Below are 21,071 nucleotides of genomic sequence, written 5' to 3'. Positions count from 1 at the left end.
CAAGCTCCAACTGGATGTCGTAAACACTTCTCTCAATGTCTCTGAGTTGGTGTTCTAAACCCTCAACATAGGCTACTAACTCTGGTGGTTGTAGAGCCCAAATGCGATGTGTTTTACAAAATTGAATCTGTCTTTTGAGATGAGTTTTGACACGTTGAAGTGGTTTAAGAATGTTCAGGAGGAACGGTCTAAGTATGAGACTCATGATTAAAAATGATAAGAGAAAACTTAATGGTAAAATAAACACACTTATGCAAAAACAATTTCAATTAGCAAAAGAATAATAATAAAAAGAAAAAAAGAAAAATCAAATCAACGAAAAGAAAAAAAAATCAATTCAAATTTGGTGGGTCACTCAAATTTATTTCGGTGTCTTCTTCATGTGGTTGGTACTCTAGATATGGCTTTAATCTTTGACCATTAACTTTAAACGTGACACCATTCTTTGGGTCTCTAATTTCAATTGCCCCATGTGGAAAAACAGTATGAACAATAAATGGGCCAGACCAACGAGAGCGTAACTTACCTGGGAATAGGTGCAAGCGAGAATTGAATAAAAGCACTTTCTGACCTAGAGTGAAAGATTTTCTCATAATTTGCTTGTTATGGAAGACTTTCATTCGTTGCTTGTAAATCTTGGCATTTTCGTACGCGTCATTGCGAATTTCTTCAAGTTCTGCCAGCTGTAATCTTCTTTCTGAGCTGGCTTGCTGCATGTCAAAATTGAATTTCTTGATGGCCCAATATGCACGATGCTCGAGTTCCACAGGTAGGTGGCAAGCTTTTCCATACACTAGCCTGTAGGGTGACATCCCAATCGGGGTCTTGAAAGCCGTTCTATATGCTCATAATGCATCATCAAGTCTTAATGACCAATCTTTCCTGTCTGGCCTCACCGTCTTTTCTAATATGTGCTTTATTTCTCGATTGGAGATCTCAACTTGGCCACTGGTTTGCGGATGATACGGGGTCGCCACTTTGTGTGTGATTGAATACTTTGTCAAAAGAGCTTTGAATGCTTTGTTACAAAAGTGGGCACCACCATCACTGATTATTGCTCGAGGGAATCCAAAGCGTGAAACAATGTTGCTTTTCAAAAATGCTATCACCACCTTGTGATCATTGGTCCTACATGGAATTGCTTCTACTCATTTCGATACGTAGTCAACAGCAACCAATATGTATTGATGGCCAAAAGACGGGGGAAAAGGTCCCATGAAGTCGATACCCCATACGTCAAAAATCTCAACCACTAAAATTGGATTTAGTGGCATCATGTTCCTTCGTGTAATGCTTCCCATTCGTTGACACCTATCACATGAAAAACAGAAAGTGTAAGCGTCTCGAAATATAGATGGCCAATAGAAACCACATTGTAAAACTTTAGTCGCTGTCTTCTTAGCACTGAAATGGCCTCCACAAGCTTGTTCATGGCAGAATGAAAGGATATTCTGAATTTCACTTTCTGGGACACATCGTCTAACAATTTGATCCGCACAATACTTGAACAAATACGGGTCATCCCAAAAGAAATTCTTTATCTCTGCAAAGAATTTAGCCTTGTCTTGCTTGGTCCAATGCTCTGGAAGTTTACCTGTAACAAGATAATTAACTATATCAGCATACCAAGGTAATACTTCCACACTCATTAATTGTTCATCTGGAAATGACTCATTTAATGGTAATTGTTCTATAATTGTGTCAAAATGGAGACGAGAGAGGTGGTCCGCCACAACATTTTCTGTCCCTTTTTTATCTTTGAATTCCAAGTCAAATTCCTGCAAAAGTAACACCCAACGAATTAGTCTGGCTTTTGCATCTTTCTTTGTGAGAAGATATTTAAGAGCAGCATGATCTGTGAATATAATTATTTTACAACCAATGAGATATGATCGAAATTTTTCCAATGCAAACACTACTGCTAGCATTTCTTTTTCAGTAGTTGAATAGTTCAACTGTGCATCATTCAATGTCATACTAGCATAGTAAATAACATGGGGAATTCGATCAACTCTTTGTCCTAATACTGCTCCTACTGCATAATCAGATGCATCACATATTAGCTCAAATGGTAAGTTCCAGTTTGGGGCCTGAATGATGGGTGATGATGTCAACAATTGTTTTAATTTTTCAAACGCCATAAGACATGAATCATTAAAGATAAAAGGTACATCCTTAGCAAGTAAATTGCATAAGGGTCTAGAAACTTTGCTAAAATCTTTAATGAAACGTCTATAGAAACCAGCATGCCCAAGGAAAGATCTTACTTCTCTGACTGTTTTGGGTGGAGGAAGATTAGAAATGAGATCCACCTTGGCTTTGTCAACCTCAATACCTTTGCTCGAAATGATGTGACCGAGAACAATACCTTATTTTACCATAAAATGGCATTTCTCCCAATTTAAGACCAAGTTCTTCTCGATACATCTCTGCAGAACTAGTGTTAGATGATGTAAACATTGATCAAACGAGTCACCAAAGACAGAAAAATCATCCATAAAGACTTCAAGGAATCGTTCCACCATATCAGAAAAAATGCTCAACATGCATCGTTGAAATGTAGCAGGTGCATTACATAATCGAAATGGCATTCTCCTATATGCAAATGTGCCAAAAGGGCAAGTGAAAGTAGTTTTCTCTTGATCTTTTGGTGCTATGGGAATCTGATTATATCCTGAGTAACCATCTAGAAAGCAATAAAATTCATGGCCTGCTAATCTATCAAGCATTTGATCAATAAATGGTAAAGGAAAATGGTCTTTACGTGTGACAGAATTCAATTTTCTATAATCAATGCATACACGCCATCCTGTAGTCACTCTAGTGGGTATCAATTCATTATCAGCATTGGTAACTACTGTGACTCCTGACTTTTTAGGGACAACTTGTACAGGACTGACCCATGAACTATCAGAAATTGGGTAAATGATACCTGCATCTAATAGCTTAAGGACCTCAGTTCTAACAACTTCTTTCATGTTAGGATTTAACCGACGTTGCATCTCCCTAGTAGTTTTAGCATTTTCATCAAGGTGAATGTAATGCATGCAATCTACTGGGTTTATACCTTTAATATCTGCTATGGTCCATCCTAATGCTTCTTTGTGCTCTTTTAAAACATCCAACAACTTACCTTTTTGTTCGTCATTTAGGGATGATGAGATGATTACCGGCAGAGTACTTTCTTCTCCCAAAAACGCATATTCCAAAGTGTTGGGCAATGGTTTGAGCTCGAGTTTCGGTGGTGATTCTGATGATGGAATGAGTTGCTTCTCTGATGGTGCTAGTTGCTCAACTCTTGACTTCCATTTATTAGTGTCCATAGATGGTGCTGAGTCAAGCAGGGCGTTGACCTCATCAACTGATCTGTCAATATCAAAATCAAAACCAAAGTGAGTTAAACATGTTTGTAAAGGATCATCACTAAGGTTTGAAAGAAAAGTGTCATCAACTAATGCTTCAATTAAATCCACATCAACAATTCCATCATCTGCACTGTGAGGTTGTTTGGCAATGTTGAAGATGTTCAGCTCCATAGTCATGTTGCCGAAGGACAACTGCATATTTCCAGTTCTACATTGAATGTGAGCATCCGCAGTTGCCAAGAAAGGTCGGCCTAGAATAATGGGGATGTGCTTCCTTGAATCCTGTATTGGTTGAGTGTCAATTACAATGAAGTCAACAGGAAAATAAAATTTGTCTACCTGGATAAGCACGTCCTCCACAATACCACGAGGTATTTTTGTGGACCGATCTGCAAGTTGTAACACCACTGGAGTTGGGTGTAATTCTCCCAGTCCAAGTTTCACAAACACTGAATAAGGTAACAGATTTACACTAGCTCCTAAATCCAACAAAGCATTCTCAATTGTGTGGTTCCCTATACTACATGAGATAGTGGGGGAGCCTGGGTCTTTGCATTTTAAAGGAATTTTATGTTGGAGTATAGAACTAACGTTTTCTGTTAAAAATGCCTTCTTTTGGACATGCATATTTCTCTTTTTAGTACAAAGGTCTTTAAGAAACTTGGCATAAGATGGAACTTGTTTAATAGCATCAAGCAAAGGGATGTTAACACTTACCTGTTTGAAGATTTCAAGAATCTCACCTGTGGATTTTCCCTTTTTTCCTTTAGCTAACCTCTGAGGAAATGGAGCTTTGGGAACATATTCCCGTGGGTTGGTTTCTTCTTTTTCCTCCGGTGGTGAGTCCTCAACATTCACAGGTACGATTTGATTTTCTTTTGTCACCGGCATCTCCACTTTGTTGTCGACTTCTTTTCCTTTTCGCAAGGTCATGACTGCTTTGACTTCTCCATGCTGCTGTGGTGAACTGGTACTTGCTTCATGCACTCTTTTAGGGTTAGGCACTGGTTGACTTGGAAACTTACCTTTCTCAACGGTCATTGCCAAGGTCTGAACTGAAGAAGCAAGTTGTCCCACCATCTTCTCGAGGCTTGAAACCGATTGAGCTTGTGAGTTGAAGCCTGCTCTCAACTCATTTCGTAGTCCATCAATGGTGCGGTTCTGTTGCTCAATCGTGGAGTGAGTAACATTCCTGAAATTCTGGAATGCATCCTCCCATGGTCTAGGTTGAGAGTGGTTCTGGTTCTGATTGTATGGTCTAAATGGTGGCTGAGAGGCTTGAGGAACTTGAGGAATTTGTTGCATTGGTGGAGCTGGAGCTGCTGGTCCATTCTGTTGGAATCCTTGAGACCATGAAAAATTGGGGTGGTCTCTCCATCCAGGATTATATGTGTTGGAGTATGGGTTGTAATTTGATGGCTTTCTCATTACACCTATGGCATTGGCTTGATCTGAGTATGAGTCATGGTCATGTGGCTCTGTTGATTTAGCAGTCGATAACGATGCTATTTGTCGAGCAAGACCTTCAACCATCTCCTTGACTTCTTTGATTCCCGAAGTTGACTCGCCAATTTGAACCTCATTTACTCCTTTAATTCTTCTAGTATTCCTGAGTGATCGACTCCGTTGTTGGGAATTATCCGCTTGTCGCTGGAAGAATTCCCAAATTTCTGATGCACTTTTTGACATTAGCTCTCCTCCACTTGTTGCCATTAGCCATTCTTGCACATTTGGTAGTAATCCCTCCAAAAAGTATTGGCATTGGTGCCATTTCTCGTACCCATGATGTGGACACTTCAAGAGTAGCCCATTGAATCGCTCCCATGTTTCGAAAAATTGCTCGTCCTCTCTCTGGGTAAACTCTGAGATTTCCCTGCGAATAGCATTGGTTTTATGCACTGGGAAATATTTATTCAAAAATTTCGTTACCATTTGTTCCCATGATGAAATGCTATTAGCAGGTAAAGTATTTAACCATGAACGAGCTCTATCTTTTAAAGAAAATGGGAATAGTCTAAGTTTAACATCATCATCTGAAAAATTCTCATATTTGAATGTTTGACAAATGGCATGAAAATCATTCAAATGATTATATGGATCCTCATTTTCTAGGCCATAAAATGTAGGGAGACAATTTAACACACTAGGTTTTAATTCAAAACTCATAGCAGCTACATTTGGGTATCTTATGCATGACGTGCTCAAATTAGCTAAGGGACTAAAATAGTCCTTAAATGGCCTCTCCTGTGGTGCTTGTAAATCCATTTTATTTTTAACGTGTTTGTGTGTGCGAAGTGTTTTTTCTAATTCAAGGTCTATAGGTTCAAGATTAGGTAATAATGACCTACGACCATGCATGCAAATAAATAAAATAAAAATAAAGATGCAAACAAAACAAAAAAAATAAAGAAGAGGGAGAAATTACGATACTAACCTTATTGCGCTATTACAACCTTTCTATAAAAATACACAAAAATAAATACGTGAAAGAAATTAACTAAAAATTAAATTAATAAGATAAACAAAAAAAATTACAAAGAAAAATAAATGGAAAATTAAATTACAGAATTTTAAAGAAGAGAAAAAGAAAAGAAATACTAACCTTTAAATGTAGATTCACTTTTTTTTCTTTTTTTTTAATTTAAAAAAAAATACAAGAAAAAAAATAAAAGAAATTATTCAAAAAAATTAATTCTATAAATTAAAATTACTTACCTCCCCGGCAACGGCGCCAAAAACTTGTTGTGCAAATTTTAATGTACTCGCAAGCGCACGAATCTATTGTAGTATAGACTAATGGTGACGAGTGTCGATCCCACGAGGAGGTGGATTTTAATTGTGTAGAATTAATTTTGTGAATGAGTGATTATATTTGTGGTGGAAATGATTGGAATATGCTAAAACTTAAATTAAAATGGAGAGAATAAATTCTAAAATTGGTATTGAAATGGTGAGAATAAATTGAAGAGAATTCTATTGAAATGACGTACTTGGGTATCTGGATCCGTATCAACATGCATCATGGGCTAAATATTCCTTATTAATGCCAATTAAATCATGAGGGGGGAATCCACACCTCATGAACCACGCTCTAATCAATATGGTGCTAAGGGCTTATCGTGCCAAATAATAATAACCTTATACTAGAGGGCCGGTGAAACCAAGGCGGTACTAGACAAGATTAGTATTATTTGTCGACGAGAAGTCAAAACATCCACAAAAACTAGAGGGGAAGAGAAAATAAATTTACCAAATTAAGCCCATGACACATGTTGAGACTTCACCTTCAACCCAAGCTTGAAAGAAAATTAGCCACTCATAGTTGAACTAGGGGCAAAATGGGAATTTATTAAAATACGAAGAAAATACAAGATGGAGAGGGAATTACAGAAAATGGATCCCAAAAATGGATTCAGAGATATCAAATTAGGGGGGAGAGGCCCCCTTTTTATAGATACATGGAATAAATCATGGCCATCGGATTAAAAACAGTTTGGACGCTCAGGATTTCGCCACGTCATCAGTCAACAGTTCACGGTTTGACCACGCGGATGAACAGTAACACGGTTTGACCCGACTTTGAACAGTAACGCGGTTTGACCCGGATGAACAGTAACGCGGTTTGGTTGAAAATAATCCTGTGTGATGCATGCACCGTACACGAGATTTTTCGTCCACTGATATGCTGCCACGTCACCATCAACAGTACATAAGAATTTTAGTCCAACAGGATCGTGACACCTCATCAGTCAATGCCACATCATCGGTCAATGCCACATCATCAGTCAATGCCACGTCATCATCCGTCTATGTGAACAGTGTCACGAACAGTAACGTATACAGTACCGTACACGTGAATAGTACCGTACATGTGAATAGTGTCATTTTTCCTTTTATGCTCCTCCTAAGGTTTTTGACCGTCCTGAGTTCAAAAGTGATGTCCGTTTTGCCGTCTGATTTCTTCTTTATTGTGAAATGACTATAATGCCCCTAAAATACATAAAATACTTAATTAAAATAAAACACATGCAATTAAATCACAAGAAGGTTAAATACATAAAAGTAAGGGTTGTTAGTAAGACTTAAAATGTAAAATGACGGTTTTCTCCTTTATAAATATGCATTTTCTAACACTCAACAACTATCATAGGTAACATTATTTTCCTTTCTAATTCATCTGAAGGTGTTAATTTGCAGGGATTTTTTCTACTACAGAACAGCAACAAGACAGCCCCTATAGATTTCTAGTGGTTGTTTTCACTGCACAACAGCCCTTACAGATTTTTGGGGCTGTTTTGTTGTTATTCTAAAGTCAAAACAACTCCTATAATTTTTTTGGGCTATTTTGCAATGAAAATACTTTCGAGGATTGTTGAGGAAGGAGGGGAATGAGAGCGGTAGTTTTTTAGAAGGCTTGATGAGGTTTCATAAATTTGACAAGTTTTATGAGATTAAAGTGAAACAAGTTTATGCTAAGGCTGAAAGTTTAAGTGGGCAAATGGATGTTTTGATTGTAGCTCTCTGTTGTTTGATTATAAAAAATAGGAAGGTTTTAATTAGATTGACTTAGATGTTTTGTTTTCTGTGATTTGTAGCAGGTTATCCAACATAGCTTCTTCAGACAACTTAAGCTAAGGTTCTTTATTTCTATAACTTTTAGTATTATTGTAATATTATTTCTTATTGTTTTATTAGTTGTTGAAACATCCTTCAATTGCTTTGTTTAACTACTCGCAATCAATTTGTTTTCCATAATCTATTTCCATACTAATTGATTTTATGCTGTTGCAAGTGGGAAAAAAAATGAAGCTGCAGATGGATGTTGAGTGATGTTCTTGTGCTTCTTTTTGGTGGAAACTAAATTAGTACTTTGTGGTTGTTGAAAACTTAATTTAGTACTTATATTTTTCTTTTCCAGATAGTGGTGTAGTTGAATCATGTGAATTTGAGTGATGTATTTGGGATATTTATTATGTGAATTATATTGCGACATTTTATATATTTAATAGATTTTGAGCTTTCTTTTGGTTATAAAACAAACATAAAAAATATAATTAGAATAAAAAAAATTTTATTAACCAATCCTGCATAACATTACTAAATACTGACACTAAATATTTAAATTGACATGAATAATTTTTGATATTAACACTATCGTATCATTATTTTGGTGATACTATAATGACATGAATTACTGATACAAAAATCGCTGACACTAAAAAAGTGTCAGTGTGCTTTGACTTGAGCATTACTGACACAATTAACAAGTGTCAGGAAAAGTATCTACTGACACTAATTTAGTGTCAGTAAAGCCCATTTTTATAGTAGTGTATGCAAAATTATTACCTCGAAATTTACTCCATTTATGCTTTTAGTAATTTTTATATATACAAAGATTTGGATGTCTGCATAAGAGAATATCAGCATTAGGAAAAAAAACTCTTCCTACAGAATACATACAATTTGATGAGTTTTCAAGGATTGTAACGGTTCATAATTCCAAGGGAGGGCTGGTAATTGGCCGATCATCGATTAGCTGTTAACTGGGACTTTTTAGAGTTCATCGAAAAGCAGACCTTGAAAGCCATGACAGTGCCATGCCCATGGAGGTTTCTTTGTTTCAAAACCCTACTTGGTTCGTAAGCCAAGAAGCTTGGATGGTTAAAGCACAAGAGATTAGTCACCATTGCCACAAATGCTACTGTCTATCTGTTTTGCCTAGAGTCTCTAATTGGATTCCTGTATTGCATGTGTATGAGTCTAATATAGACGCTGAAATTATTGTAATATTATAAAGCGAAAATCTAATCTGGACAATATATATATATATATATCCTAATCTACATAGTCGATGCTCTCATCTTCAGCAACAGTGTGGAAGAACATGCTGAACACCTGTCCCAATTTAAGGCACTAACGGATCCTCCACATCAGAAAGTTGTTGGATACTGATCCACCTGACTAAATTTTCCATTCCTATTAGTTACAAAAGTGAATTCTGTAAGGTGTGGCGCCCCTTCACACCCAGGGGTTTCCTTTTGGGAAATCTGGCTCTGATACCAAATTGGTTACTCCTTGAATACTGTGCAGAAGTACCAAACCAGTTTTGGGCTAGAGAACAACATTTTGTATCTCTACCATACAAAGGAGGATGGACCATGCCTCACCAGACGGCCTCTCATCCAGGCATGCCTCATGATGAAGAACTGTGCAAGTCAGAGATCCAAATTTTCTGTAGTCGATTACCAATCGCTTTTTTTCCCGTATTTGTTCTGGTTGGGGCCAATCTTGGAGGTCTAGCCAATGGGCCATTTACCATGAAACCTGATGAATCTGCCTTAGCCATTCACCACACCATGACCGAATTCTGTAAGGTGTGGCGCCCCTTTGTAAAGGCCAGAGAGCCGTGTTTTGGGGCAGAATCCTGAGATGGATTTGTACACCTCATCCATTCGATTTTGGAATTCTGACGGGGCATTCTTAAGGCCGAAAGGCATCACGTTCCACTCATAATGCCCATGGGGGACCACAAATGCTGTCTTGTGCCTGTCTTCTTTTTTAATCCCAATTTGCCAAAAGCCTGACTTCATGTCAAACTTTGAAAACACCTTTGCACCAGCAATGCGTTTCAAAAGGTGTGTCCTCCGTGGAATGGGGTATCTCCTTTTGTTCTCTGCTGAGCTTTCTTCCCCACCATCGTCTTAGTGATCCGACGAATCCAGCTACTAGCCTCATTGCTGCCGATCAGAGGGCCTGATGAGTTTTAGATCCATAAGAGCTTGGATCTTTGACTTGCACACACTCATAATGCCCATGGGGGACCACAAATGCTGTCTTGTGCCTGTCTTCTTCTTTAATCCCAATTTGCCAAAAGCCTGACTTCATGGCAATCATTCAATTTTCTGTAGTCGATTACCAATTGCTTTTTTCCCCGTATTTGTTCTGAATGCTTGTTGACATAAAATGCTGGGCTAGCCCAATGAGATTTAGAGGGCCTGATGAGTTTTAGATGACCCTCTCGGTGCTGTCTACACAATGGATGAATATCCTCTTTCTAACAACGAGGATACAGATTCCCTTTCAAGCACTACCAGTGATTCTGAAGATGACCCTGTCATGACCATCCATGAACCCCTCCAAGCTAACCTGGCAATGGCCTTGGCCAAACATGGGAGACGACATGGATGCAGCATCCGAAGAACGATGGAACCACAGGTCAGGACGTAGCACACCAACAAGTGGCAACTCTGGACTGTAGCGGAAGCTTAGTGGACCCTACAGTGGAAGCAATGGTGATAATATTAGTGTCAGAACCAAAAATGAAGATAGGCCTTGACGAGATAGACTTCCTGGGATTACACATCAAACAGGGATTCATCATTCCTCAGCCACACATTGCTGAGAAAATATCCCAATTCCCGGACGAGTTGTCAACCAGAAAGCAGATCCAACAGTTCCTCGGGATAATCAATTATGCAGCAGACCATGTGCAAGATCTGTCCAAAATGACAAGTCAGATATCCAAGCACTTAAAGAAGAATACCCCACAATGGTCGGAAGAAGCAACTAAAGCTGTGACAGACTTAAAGAAAAAGTGCCAGGCACTTCCACCATTAAAGATACCTGACAAAGGACAGCTCATCTTGCAGATAGATGCAAGTGACAATTATTGGGTAGCATTATTGATAGAGGAATCCGAGGGAAACAGGAAAGTTTGTGGCTATAAATCTGGCCAGTTCAACGATGCTCAAAGCCACTACCCCTCCTCTAAAAAAGAAGTCTTAGCAGTCGTCAAAGGAATAAAAAAATTCCAATTCTTTCTCTCACTAACCCCCTTTGTGATTGAAACAGACTACAAGTACCTCCAAGGATTACTCAGGAGAAAGGAAGGAGAAATCCCAGACCCACAGCTTGTAAGGTGGTCCGAATCTCTTTCGAGATTCAAGTTTGAGGTAAAACATATCAAAGGAAAATCCAATACGGTAGCGGATTTCCTCTCCAGACCTATCACCATGATCAGAAGAAGGAACCTTCCCAGAAGATGGGACGAAGGCAGCTCCAGTGCTCATGAAGCTCGAGCACACTTCCTAAGAGATCTTAACACCTTCATTGCCTGGCTTCCTTCGGAAGTACAAGACGACATCTTCGAAAAGGTCATCTGTCACAAAAGAGACCCAGAAGATCAAGCCCTGACATGGCGGGTATGGCAGCTCATGGCCATGCAAGAACACAGACCTGCCAATAATAAAAAATGTCAGAAAGCTTTTGATCCGCATCCAAATCCCGATCAGATGCATGAAACGATCTTCAAAGTCGGTTGCACCTTCCACTATGTAATAGACGAGAACTCCAACTGGGGTCACTATGTTATCTGCGACATAACCCCACAAGCCTATTACATAACCTGGTACTGGCTTAACATTTACCTTGTTGCAATCCTGTTTGAGCCACATATGATCCATACCAGCAGGCGATATGGAACAGGAAGATGGTTCGACCGAATGTTCGCTCCTATCTTCGAAGACATCCTAACTCTCCGGCTAATCAACGGTTATCACGTCACTCACTCTACTATAGTGATTGTGAAACTCACAGACATCTGGGGAAGGTACAAGCAGCCTTTTGTGCAGGTGGTCCAGCATGACCACTCCCATGAGGAAATTGATTCCATGTGGACGGGATGCTAGAATGCTAGGAAGGCTTTAGCTGAGGTATACGGAACTGTTCCAATGTATAATACTCATAGCCCCGTATCCCCACAAGTCTGCAGCACTCCGGACCTCTACTACAGAGAGGAGATCAGGAATCTCAAGCTTCATGGCGAAGAAGATGAAGCAGCAGACTTGCAGCACCGGTATAATGATTACCTCACTCGCCATGGCAGGCCAAGAGAAGTCACTTATCTGGATACTCCAGAAATTGACAGATGGAGGAACGAGCTTGAAGAAATGGCCCATTGGCTAGACCTCCAAGATTGGCCCCAACCTGAATTAGACCCCCAGCCAGATAACATTGAAGATCCCATTTGGCCAAACATGGGAGACGACATGGATGCAGCATCCGAAGAACAATGGAACCACAGGTCAGGACGTAGCACACCAACAAGTGGCAATTCTGGACTGTAGCGGAAGCTTAGTGGACCCTACAGTGGAAGCAATAGTGATAATATTAGTGGATGGACCATGCCTCACCAGACGGCCTCTCATCCAGGCATGCCTCATGATGAAGAACGTTGCTTCTTCCGACCATTGTGGGGTATTCTTCTTTAAGTGCTTGGATATATATATATATATATATATATATATATATATATATATATATATTTCATCTCGGTAGATGTAGAACTATTTCCAAGCAGTAAAAATCTGCATGCATGGTGGAGGTTCTTTGTGAAGAGGGGCAAAAGGAAAAATCTACCCACGTTTCATGATTCGAAGCTCCCAAGTAATGTGCTACGTTAATAGACGTAAAAGACAGAAATAGACAATCTAAAAAGAAAATGGAACAACAAATTATTGCATATACCATGAAAATGATTGTACCTCGCAAATGAAAGAACTTTTTTGTCGGTTGCGGTGACTAGAAAGAAATTATGAAAATGGAACAACAAATTATCAATTCCATCATATTGATATATAAAAAGAAAACGGAACAACAAATTATTGCATATACCATGAAAATAATTGCATATACCAATAACATAAACTATGAGAAGAATGTGGATAAAGGAGTTGAAGCTAAGTTTATGGTGAATTGGGATCCGACGGTGACAGGGAAACCTTCGGCAAAGTTAAGGATTTCCCAGTTTTGAGAGTCCGCGCGCAAGTGGCTAATTTTCATACACAAAAAAAGGGTAAAAACAATTTCTTATAATCTAATTAAACTCGACAGGTGTCAGGCGGTCCTAATTGGCTCTATTCGTAAAACTAAAATATGAATAATTTATAAATTTCGTAATTGACATATTACGAGTTTTTCACAACGATGAATCGTGATTAATTAGATTTCTTCATGTGATATGAGAGACCCACCGCGACAGCTCTGCTGTATTTGTTTGTTACTCGAAGGGTATTGATTCCTTCGTGTGGCCCAACAGTATCTAATGAACAATTGAGAGAGCATTGAATTATGTTGATCCCAAAAAGAAAAAGATAGTTATCAACGACAAGTTTCAGATGGAAATGCCTACAACATCAAGTGTGATTTTTTGCAATAGGAGTGGCATGACATTTGAAATAATAATAGTGTGAAGATATGAATGTGTTTATATAAATAGAGTGTAACGTCAAAAATCCCAAATTATACTTCAAAATTTTATCTCGAATAATTAATGCAAGATACATGAGTCATTCATCCATGAATAGTGATTTAGTTTAGTATTGTAAACTTCTATCTTGATGAAAGATACATTTAAAATGTTTAAGCTTGCGCATAAATTAACAAGAAGGAGAAATTATAGAATACCTTTGATGTATTACAATCAATTGATACATATATGACATGTGTAATTGAATTTAATATAACCACCACTTACATGATAATTTTTCAAAATAAATACACACATATCATAACATCAGTTACTTATTATACGGCTGATATGTTAGCTCTAATCTATTCTAATATTTCTCAACAACAAGAATAATCAGCCGCCAAGCTCACGAGCATCCAAAATCTCACCAGCCATCAAACACCATCAATGCGTCGTCATTGTCTCTGACCCACAGTATTGTTTAATTACCATCCCAAAATTTATTCTCCATAAGGATCTCTCACCCTTTTATTTGGAGGTGTTGGTCTAGATCTTCCCTTCAATCTCCCTCATTTGTTTTGTTTAATTCAATGAGTTAATTCATTTTTTTAAACATTAATTTAATTCTTTCGGTGGAATCTAGGCAATTAAAGGTTTCACTGTGATGTAATAGTGATTTGGAATGATCTTAAATTGCCTCAATTACTTGTTATTTAGCTTCAAGCTTTATTACTTGAGTTCTTCTTTCTTGCAGTTTTGTCATTGTGATTAAAGAAATTATGATCAGGTAGTAGATGTTTGTTCAAGGATTATAATTTTAATAATTATTATGTAAAATTTGTGGGTTAATTCAAACACATCTAACTCTTATTCTTTTTTCTTCGTGGCTATTTGCGGAAAATCATTGCTTCATACACGGGTAGATTAAGCAAGTTATATGGTAAATCAATTGGTACTAAGAAAAAAAAATCTTAAAGTGATATTGCATGACTTTTCCGGAAGAGCAAAGGGATTTGAGTTTATGATAAGTTTTTGCTACAACAATAGCAGAATTGATATAACTCCTTCCAATATTTCCCTCCTACATTCTGGTGCACAATTCATGGAGATGATCAAGTCTGTTTCTGAAAAGCACAATTTATTGGAACTGTTGATATTTGTGCACATTCAACATTTGCTTAATGGGTCCATTAAAAAAAAAACATTTACTTAATGGGAGATCCAAAAGCGTACCTTCTGATTTCTGAATGTGGAAGCGAATTAAAATGAGGTTATGTCACTGTTAATTTAATTAGAGACCAAGGATAATTTTAAGGAAAATTTTTATGTAGTTGTATGCTTACGGTTGGAGGATAGTCATAATAATAATAATAATAAATCCCTAAGTTTATATTGTAAAAACCTGCTGCCTTTTTCTCTCGTTTTCACTCTATGTATTTTCTTATACGTTCCATGTATTTTTCATGTCTCTCACACACCAATTTTAAATATAATAGGTGCATTTACATAGAAGCTCATGAGAGTGATAGAAGTTAATTAAAAGACTTCATAACTCATAGAGTTCAGTTAGACTTATAATAGTTATAGGGAACTCTATCTGAAAGAAGCTTCTAGATTATTCTTTATGTTGGGCCAGTCCAACTCATCATGGGTGCAAATTCAAACATCTCTCAGTTGCACGCACGCGATGGGATGACACTAGAAGCAGAGCAACGAAAGTGATTCAGGCTAAATCCTTAAATGCAGTGTCACACTGGCAAATACAATATGTGACCATGAAAAATAAGTTGGAGTTGAAATAGTAAGAAATCTCAATTGTAAACCAATGCAAGAGATTCAATATACATTCGTCATATATTCTAAATGTTATTTTATTACTTTGGTCCAAGCATACTTTGGTCGACTGTTAAATACACAAATCACATGTAAGAAAAATAAATCTTCTCTTCCTACTCACATTTTAAAAATTTTCGGGTAATTACTTTTAATTCATATTTCATAATGTTGTATAAATTCATAGCCATAGGTAATACCTCAAAATTTAGTTGACAATTACTAAGGATAACAACGAGGTCGTATTTTACCTTGAAGGAACTCGCACAATGAGGAAGTAGGGATTCATTCATTCTTTTCTTCACTCATTTTCTTTATTGGTCATAAGGTCACATGGTAAAAATTATGTGCTACAGCAAATTCCTTTTAATAAAAGGCATTTGTCTAATTGTTCACTATGTAGATCGTAATTCAGTTGCCAGTAAAGAGCCTAACTTGAGTTTTCCTACTCACATTTTGAAAATTTTGGACTAATTACCTTTTAGTCATATTTCATAATGCTGCATAAATTCATAGCCATAGGTATATGCTAAAACAACAAACATTAATCTTTTACCTCAAAATTTAGTTGACAATTACTAAGGATAAAAGCAAAGTCGTATTTTACCTTGAAGGAACTTGCACAATGAGGAAGTAGGGATTCATTCATTCTTTTCTTCACTCATTTTCCTTATTGGTCATAAGAAGCTCGCATGGTAAAAATTATGTGCTACAGTGAATTCTTTTTAATAAAAGGCATTTGTCTAATTGTTCACTGTGTAGATCGTAATTCAGTTGCTAGTAAAGAGCCTAACTTGAGTTTAAATAAGCTCGCTTTCACAAGGTGATAAACTTATATATGGCTAAAATCATGATTCCATGATAGTGAAGCATATTATAGTCGGTCCAATAACTTACTTATTGTGACTTCATCTTGAACTAGTCAAGCTGACGCATTTTTTAGAATACATAAGCCCTTTAACAATAGACCATATATATAATTTTTTTTTTGTAATTCTCACTACAAGAAAACTGATAATAGATGACAGAAAACTTATGACAAATTCTAGGTAAATTGGCTTATATCATAAAATTATGATAGACTTGTGACATAATTTTCAATCTATCATGAATTAATGAAGACTTTGTAATATAATTATTTTCTATTATGGATTAATGATGGTTTTATGATAGAATTATTTTTTTTATCATGGATTAATGATGGGTTTGTGATAGAATTATTTTTTATCATGAATTAATGATAGTTTTATGATAGAATAATTTTTTATCACAAATTATTATTTTTTACTTAACCACGTGTTGACTTATAATTCGTTACTTAATATGTGAACAATTACACTATACAATTTCTAAAGTATAAAATGAAAAAGTGAACCATAAATCTAACTTAATTAAACACACTACTTGCTAAGTTGTTGTCGCCACTCCCCTGCTGCTCTTCGATTTCATTGCTGCCACTGCTCTGCCTTCATCAAGCTTCAGCCACTGACTACCAAACTGGCCACCATTATGTAAGTTGCTGACTTGTTGCCGCCACTTATCTTGGTCATAGATGTCGCTCCTCTACCATCACGTCAAGCTTCAGCCCAGCCAGCTGTCGTTGCTTTACCACCACTGTTAGTTTACTGTCGAGATCAATACTATTCCTCAATGGCCTTCTAGAATTTTCCCCTCACGCTTTCCACACTCACTATTCTCCTTCTTCACTAACATCACTTGCGAGAACGAGATATCGAAGGAGTTGCAGATATATTGCTATACAGGTATGCTTTTCTATGAATGGACTCTTCCAGTTTGATGAAGAATGAGAAATTCAGTTGATGCTTATTACTGTCAAATTTTAGTTTGTTCTGTTTGATGATGTTGTTATATGTATATTAACCTATGATGCATGTTATATTAAGGGCTTTTTGTTGTGCTATTTCGCTGTTTTTTGGAGTACGAGAAAGCCAGTAGTCCTGTGGTATAACTTTGAGTGAACTATTCTTCTGTTAGCTTTTGGGATTTAATTATTACTAACTATAACTTCTCTTTTTAATGTTTAAATTTGCTAGATATAGAAAGGAAGACAACATAAATCTTCTTTAATTACTTTTTGCATTAGAACGTATGAATTGTTGAATAACAAAAGCCTTTTGTAATTCTTTACAATTGTATTTTCCCTATGTTAATTACTAATCTGCATTTCATGTTATAGTAGAAAATAAATCTGGAATGTCCGCTAGGGTTATTAGATTAAATACTCGTCAAATTTGTTATGTTTGGTGCTATAAAACTTTATGAGTGTTCCAGTGATGTTGTTGACCAAGTGGTACTGTTGAAAACTAAGAAAAGGTTGGTTGATTCTTAGAAAACCTTAAATTGATTGGTTGTAGCCAATCCTACGCAAACGCATTTGGAAATTTTAGTAATTTTAGGTCATTTGTTTTTAGCTCTTCTCATCCATGTATTTGAGAGTGCTACTAAATTTGGAAGCTAGAAATATTAATGGGCTAAATATTATTTATTTTCTTTTCAACCCTGGTGAGGAAATTTATTTATTGTAGTCTTATTGTGTTTTTAATGCTTTCATTACTGCTGCATTATGACATTCTCTATTGATTTTTTTTTTGCAGGTACTCTGGCAAGCAAGAGCAGGAAGATGACTTGGTGGGCCTTGTCAGTACTAGTTTGTGTATGTTAGTTTGTTTAGGTGGTTATGATGAAAACTTAGAGCTATCGTAGACTTAGTTATAACAGTTAAATCAAGTACTATATGTTGGTGTGGGAATTTCATATTGTTGTGAAATTATGGTTTTGGTTTTGCTTTGTTTCAAGTTACTTGGTTAAGTTTGTTTCTAGAAATAACCTTGGTTAAGAAGCAGTGAAAGTTTTATCGATCGTTAAGAGTACCGTTCTTGTCACCGGTGTTGGTGGTCGAATTGGTAATTTTTTTACCTTTTTTTATTTGTTTTTCCTAATTATGTGATTATTCAAATTAATTATCATTTTCAAGCTTGCTATAAAATCCTATATCCCACGATCATTTTTCGCTGGCGTCAGAGTGCGTAAGCTGTTCTTAATTCTAAATTTTCAAATCTGATGAATACAATTAAGTTGATAAATTAGGAGCCTAATTGTTGTGTTTAATAGTCTATTTAGTACATGATTGCAAAACAGTGACTAAGCAAAACTACTTCCATCAATTGAAATTTGGCCAACATGAGCTTGTTAGTTACCTACTCAACAGTATGAGATTTTTTGTTTTTTTTCCTTTTTCTTGATTCTGTGCTGAATTTTTGATGAGGTAAAATTACAATTAGGCTCTAAATATGTAAGCAGGTTACAGGCCTAGAATTGGTGCTGTTGGTTGAGATAAGCTTGTCAAAATCGGTTATTTGGTTTCCGTTTCATTGGTTGATCAGTTCAGGTGGATCTAGATGCCATTACTTTTTATGACTTTATGATCTATTTTTGTCTCCTCACACTAGTCTATTGTTGTGGCTTCCTTTGTATTTTTAGCTAGCTTGCTGATTTTGATAAATTCCCATTCACCAAAAGTAATTTTAATCCATTGAGTATGTACATTTTGCTCATTCCATAAAAGTGAAGTCAATTTAAATCAAATAGATTACTATATTTGATGTCCACATGTATTGCAGCCTCTTAATTTTCCTTATTCTACTTGGTGTTTGATTTAATTTTGTTCACCGGAAGCTTGCAAGTCGCTTTGTAAGTTTCAATTTTCGTTTAGAGTGTTATCGGAAAATGGTATTGTTGCTAGAATTATTTACAGGAAGGATTACTAGAAATCTTATTGTTGGAGTACTTGCATTAATTTTTGGAAGTTTTGTTGGGTAACTTGGGTTGCTGGCCGGAATTATTATTGGTTTTCTTAGAGTTTGATTGGAATTTGACTGCCATTTTATACTTTGGGATGGCTTTTTCAATTTGGGATGTTTTATTATATATTGGTGGAAAACACATTGGATATTAGATGTATTTCTTTTTAAATTAATTTTTGGATTGAATGAATGTTAATTGATATTAATTTTTTTATGATATTTGTTTTATTAATTAATTAAATTTGTAAATAGGAATTCATCAATAAATTATAATTATAAGATAATTTTAGGAAAAAAATCAAAACTTTATGGTGGAAAAAGACATCATATATTCTATCATAAATAATTTCCCACCAAAATTGAATAATAAAATTTTCAAATAATAATTGAATTTCACACTAAAAATTTAAAAAAATGGTGCGAAAATTTAAATAAATTTAATTTTTATTTTAATTATTTTTTACATTAAAATATTGTGTGACAGATATATGACTATGAAATGCTATCATGAATTCATGACGGAAAATATTCTATCATAAATTAATGACAGTGATATAAATAACGGATGAACTGTCTGTCATATACCCCTTTTTATGACAGTTATTTCCCGTCATCTATTGCATGTTTTCTTATAGTGTCTATGTGTCTCATCCAAGCTTGCTACTACAGCAACTAAGGCAACCTCTTATGTCAAAAAGTAGGTCTTAACTTGACGACATATCTTTCTATAATCTTGTATGTGTGGTTATACTAGCTCCACGTTTCAAGTAATAAGTACTTTATTGTTAGCAACACAGTGTTATAAGAATATCCAGTGATGGCATTCTTAATCTGAAGCAATGAGCTTGAAGATTCCTAAAAGATCAAGTTTGTGATGATTAAGCATCTCTAGTCAAATCTTTCTAGCGATCAATACCTTGTTATGTATAAATAGATATTGTTAAACTTCAATATTTTGTTGTATCATTATGTCTCTACGTATTTTGGATTTTATGGTACATAAATATCCTCTATATGTGAAGCTGGTTTGTTTGGTTTATCATTTTCAGTCATTAGTCTCTAAGTACTTGTGATAATCTTGAGATGTTACAAAAAATACTAAACAAAAGATTTCTCACATAGCGATTGAAACATGCATACAAATATAACTCGCACTATGGAAAAAGCTATGCATGATTATTATCTCACTACCCTATATAATAGCACTAATGCTATACAAAGTTTTGCATAATATGTTAAGGTCAATTTTCACTCATTTAATTGTCATTTTATTAGTGCTCAAGTGAAAATTTCCTTTTGATACAAAGAGTATTTCACAATGCCATAAAGGTATTCTAAAATCCTCTTTAAGCAACTCATTATCAATCTCATATCATATTTCAAACATTGTACATTCAAGAGACTCTTATTGAGAATACTAGCCATCTTCTACTTTTCCCCCCCTTAGAGTTTAGTAGGCACGTCAAGGCTAAGAATTTGTGTTTTTCTGTAAGAGTATTCATTTGGCTTCCAATTTGCCATTTTAAATCTTTTAAGAATATTTCTAATATAAATATAACTATTGTGACCAGGGTTAGAAGTTTCTTAAAGGATTTTATTTGGATTCAAACTCCTAAAACATGGTCATATTTCATTAGATGACCAATACCAATGGTTTTGACAAAATCTTCTTTATTTTTAGTCATCTAAAAATATTATCCACATGTATAAATACAATGACTATCTTAATCATCAAAGACTTATAATTAAGGGAAATTATCATTCGTATACCCTAAATTTATTTTGTTATAAAAAATACTA

At 35.9% G+C, this 21,071-nt stretch overlaps 1 non-coding gene across 1 annotated transcript; it reads left to right on the top strand.

Annotated features, from left to right (window-relative positions):
- Window positions 1-5,142: 5,142 nt before the first annotated feature.
- On the top strand, window positions 5,143-5,246 carry LOC127900494 (small nucleolar RNA R71). The gene has a single exon (XR_008052677.1). It is a non-coding gene; the product is annotated as a small nucleolar RNA R71 (small nucleolar RNA).
- Window positions 5,247-21,071: the final 15,825 nt, after the last annotated feature.

The sequence above is a fragment of the Citrus sinensis genome, chromosome 2, assembly GCF_022201045.2.
Source record: "Citrus sinensis cultivar Valencia sweet orange chromosome 2, DVS_A1.0, whole genome shotgun sequence".
In the NCBI taxonomy this organism is placed as follows: domain Eukaryota; kingdom Viridiplantae; phylum Streptophyta; class Magnoliopsida; order Sapindales; family Rutaceae; genus Citrus; species Citrus sinensis.
This window is presented reverse-complemented; position numbering and strand designations above follow the sequence as displayed.